The sequence below is a fragment of the Ochotona curzoniae genome, unplaced genomic scaffold (assembly GCF_017591425.1).
Source record: "Ochotona curzoniae isolate NIBS_2020 unplaced genomic scaffold, NIBS_Ocur_1.0 contig_1333, whole genome shotgun sequence".
Taxonomy (NCBI): domain Eukaryota; kingdom Metazoa; phylum Chordata; class Mammalia; order Lagomorpha; family Ochotonidae; genus Ochotona; species Ochotona curzoniae.
This window is the reverse complement of record NW_024465043.1, coordinates 11,047-15,455: the sequence shown is the minus strand read 5'-3', so window position 1 is coordinate 15,455 and position 4,409 is coordinate 11,047. Positions and strand designations below refer to the sequence as shown.

At 50.8% G+C, this 4,409-nt stretch overlaps 2 pseudogenes; both read right to left on the bottom strand.

The window, feature by feature from the left end:
• Positions 1–1,170: 1,170 nt before the first annotated feature.
• Positions 1,171–2,233, bottom strand: LOC121146703 (annotated as a pseudogene).
• A 682-nt stretch (positions 2,234–2,915) lies between these two features.
• LOC121146719 lies at positions 2,916–3,536 on the bottom strand (annotated as a pseudogene).
• Positions 3,537–4,409: the final 873 nt, after the last annotated feature.

Genomic DNA, 4,409 nt, shown 5'->3' with positions numbered 1-4,409 from the left:
TGCAGGACAAGCCCCAAGCCATAGCTTCTGTATGGACTGGTATTGGTGCTCAGCATTATTAGTGATTATAAGTTTTACAAAGGAAGAGTGACTGCCTGATTCAGGTCCAAGAAGCACAATGGGTTCAACCTGGAGGTAATTAAGCAGCGATTCAAAGAACCAAATCCCCAGAGCTTCCCAGCCAGGCTGCCAGCAGGCGGAGCCTGGCACCAAATGGCGCATGTGCACATGGCGGCTGTCCGGGATCCAGGCATGAGACGGCCCTCCTGAGACCCACCAGCTGCCGTGAGGCTGCTGGAGGTTTAACTTCCCAGGCCCAGGCCCAGCGTGGTGGTGCAATGGTTAAGGTCCTCACCTTGCACACCAGGAATCACATATGGGCACCAGTTCTATCCCAAAGCCCTGCTTCCTTGCAGCTTCCTGCCTGTGCCCAGGGAAACAGTTGAGGACCGCCCAAAGCTTTGGGACCCTGCACCCGCGTGGGAGACCAGGAAGAGGCTCCTGACATTGGATCCGCATAGCATCGGCCTTTGCGCTCACTTGGGGAGTGCATCATCGGATGGAAGATCTTCCTCTCTGTCTCTCCTCTCTGTATATCCACCTTTAAAATAAAAAAATAATAAAAATAAATCTTTAAAAAAAAATTCCCAGGCCCAAGTCGCGCCCCTCCCAAATCCCATTCACCACCCAATGAAGGCAATGGGTTCGTTCCGGACATGCCCAGTCCCAGAGATCCCACCCCCCGCCCCTACTCACACCTAAGGAAGCAGCCCCGGAACCCAGCAGGTCCGGGGAACAGCTCACCATGTGCACATGGCGGCTATCTGGGATCCAGGCATGAGATGCCCCATCCTGCGACCCACCAGCTGCCGGGACACCCTGACTGGTTGTTATGTGCCAGTACTTATTCAGATGATCAGCATAAACAAACATTAAAACAAAATAACCAATCCATTCTAGTTCCATTGACATTTTTCATTAAGTCTTAAAAGAGACAAAGAGAGGTCTTCCATTGAACCCACATGGATGAAACGGCCAGAACTGAGCCAGTTTCTTCAGAGTCGAAGAGCCTGGAGCTTCTTTGGAAGTCTCCCACAAGGAACGAGCGGTGCAAGGCTTTGGTGCATCTTCTTCTATCAGAGTTTTATTTTGATTTTCCATATTCACATTTCACATATTCTTCTTTCTGCGACATTCTCTAGTAGCTTCCCAGTTTTTCATCAGCCGTATTCCTCTTTTCACCCGGGGGCCATCTGTTTTAGTTGCCTGAGATGTCAATGTCATCAGTGACTTCATCACCACAGATTGTGGCAGTGAAGTCACTGAGGGTGTGGTCCGGATCTGGTGTGTCTGCACATCTCCTGACGCAGTTGTGCCACCACCTGCTTGCTGGGCACAAGAATCTGCTGTGCATCAGAGGTGCACGCATACTGGAGAATCGTCCCTTGTGAGCAGTGCCTGACCTTGTCCTGGTCAATGTGTGCAGGCCCTGTATGCCATCTGTGCCTGGACTGGCCAACTGTGTGGCTCCATCTGGTGCAATGGCAATGGACTTTCTGCTGCTCGTCTGATCGGGACAGACATAGACGCGACAGCAGACACGCCGGGTTATTCTCTTTCTTCTCTTCTGCCCCATGTATCTTCAGAAGACAGGTGTTTTACAATGTTTCTGTTAGACGGCCGTGGTGCCAGGATCCCCTGGGATTTCTGGGAGGAGCCTATGCTCTACGACTGGTCCTGAGACTGCTCCGTGTCAGATAAAGATGTCCTCACCTTGCACACCAGGGATCACATATGGGCACCAGTTCTATCCCAAAAGCCCTGCTTCCTTGCAGCTTCCTGCTGTGCCCAGGGAAACAGTTGAGGACCGCCCAAAGCTTTGGGACCCTGCACCCGCGTGGGAGACCAGGAAGAGGCTCCTGACATTGGATCCGCATAGCATCGGCCTTTGCGCTCACTTGGGGAGTGCATCATCGGATGGAAGATCTTCCTCTCTGTCTCTCCTCTCTGTATATCCACCTTTAAAATAAAAAAATAATAAAAATAAATCTTTAAAAAAAAATTCCCAGGCCCAAGTCGCGCCCCTCCCAAATCCCATTCACCACCCAATGAAGGCAATGGGTTCGTTCCGGACATGCCCAGTCCCAGAGATCCCACCCCCCGCCCCTACTCACACCTAAGGAAGCAGCCCCGGAACCCAGCAGGTCTGGGGAACAGCTCACCATGTGCACATGGCGTCTGTCCAGGATCCAGGCATGAGACGCCCCATCCTGCGACCCACCAGCTGCCGGGACACCCTGACTGGTTGTTATGTGCCAGTACTTATTCAGATGATCAGCATAATTAAACATTAAAACAAAATAACCAATCCATTCTAGTTCCATTGACATTCTTCATTAAGTCTTAAAAGAGACAAAGGGGGGCCCGGCGTGGTGGCACAAGTGGTTAAGGTCCTCGCCTTGCACGCCCGGGATCCCATATGGGCGCCGGTTCTATCCCAGCAGCCCTGCTTCCCCTCCAGCTCCCTGCTTGTGGCCCGGGAAAGCAGTATAGGACAGCCCAGGGCTTGGGGACCCTGCACCCGCGTGGGAGTCCAGGAAGAGGCTCCTGGCTTCAGATCGGCACAGCATCGGCCATTGCGCTCACTTAGGGAGTGAATCATCGGACACAAGATCTTCCTCTCTGTCTCTCCTCTGTATATCCGCCTTTCCAAAAAAAAAAAAAAAAGAGAGAGAGAGACAAAGGAGAGGTCTTCCATTGACCCCAATTGGATGAAACGGCCAGAACTGAGCCAGTTTCTTCAGAAGCGAGGAGCCTGGAGCTTCTTTGGAAGTCTCCCACAAGGAACGAGGAGTGCAAGGCTTTGGTGCATCCTCTTCTATCAGAGTTTTATTTTGATTTTCCATATTCACATATCACAGATTCTTCTTTCTGCGACATTCTCTAGTAGCTTCCCAGTTTTTCATCAGCCGTATTCCTCTTTTCACCCGGGGGCCATCTGTTTTAGTTGCCTGAGATGTCAATGTCATCAGTGACTTCATCACCACAGATTGTGGCAGTGAAGTCACTGAGGGTGTGGTCCGGATCTGGTGTGTCTGCACAACTCCCGATGCGGTTGTGCCACCACCTGCTTGCTGGGCACAAGAATCTGCTGTGCATCAGAGGTGCACTCATACTGGAGCATCGTCCCTTGTGAGCAGTGCCTGACCTTGTCCTGGTCAATGTGTGCAGGCCCTGTATGCCATCTGTGCCTGGACTGGCCAACTGTGTGGCCCCATCCGGAGCAATGGCAATGGACTGTCTGCTGCTCGTCTGATCGGGACAGACATAGACGCGACAGCAGACACGCCGGGTTATTCTCTTTCTTCTCTTCTGCCCCATGTATCTTCAGAAGACAGGTGTTTTACAATGTTTCTGTTAGACGGCTGTGGTGCCAGGATCCCCTGGGATTTCTGGGAGGAGCCTATGCTCCATGACGGGTCCTGAGACTGCTCCGTGTCAGATAAAGATGTACCATGCTCCAGGATTGGAAGAATCTATATCATCAAAATATCCACATTACGAAAAGTATTCCACAGATTCAATGCAGACCCTATCAAAATTCCAACAACATTCTTCTCAGAAATATAGGACATAACAGGAAACTCATCTGTTGAGAAATGTGAGCTCCCTGAACTGCGGAACCAGCCTGAGGTTGATCCAAAGCCAGGAGCCAGGAGCTCTTCTGGGTCTCCCACACAGGTGCAGAGTCCCAAGGTTTTGGGCCATCCTGGACTGCTTTCCCAGGCCACAAGCAGGAAGCTGGATGAAAAGTGGAGCTGCCGGGATTAGAACGGGCACCCACATGGGATCCCAGCACGTTCCAGGGGAGGACCTTAGGTTCTAGGCCACCATGCCGGGCCCAAACCCATTGTTTCTATGACAATTCTCTGTGATTTTCCAAGGTCTCATTTCAACTAGTATTTGAGTCAACACAAGGTCATTTCTCCTTAGTTGTTTTTAAAATGTATTTGTTTATTTGGAAAGAGTGAGGCAGAGACAGGAAAGGACAGAAACAGAGAGAAGGCTTCTTGTGGTGGTTTCTGCTCCCAAAAGATTGAACTTCTCAGGGCTGGACAGGGCAAGGCCAGGAGGCAGGCCCTGATGGAATATTCCTCAACTATATAATTGTTAATAGTCAGTGCCTGTGGTTATACATTTTATGCTTTTATTTGAATGAAACAAGTGATTACCAAACCATTTTCTCCAAAGACAGTGTATTTACCGGGTTATTTCAGAAGCTAAGAGGAACCAAGATGACGTCTGGGATGCAAGGACCCATCCTGTGTGCCTAGGTGTGATTGACATGCCAATCATCAGGTGGAGGATGGGGTGCCCTGCCTTGAGTGCTCTCCCAGCCAGGCTTCCCA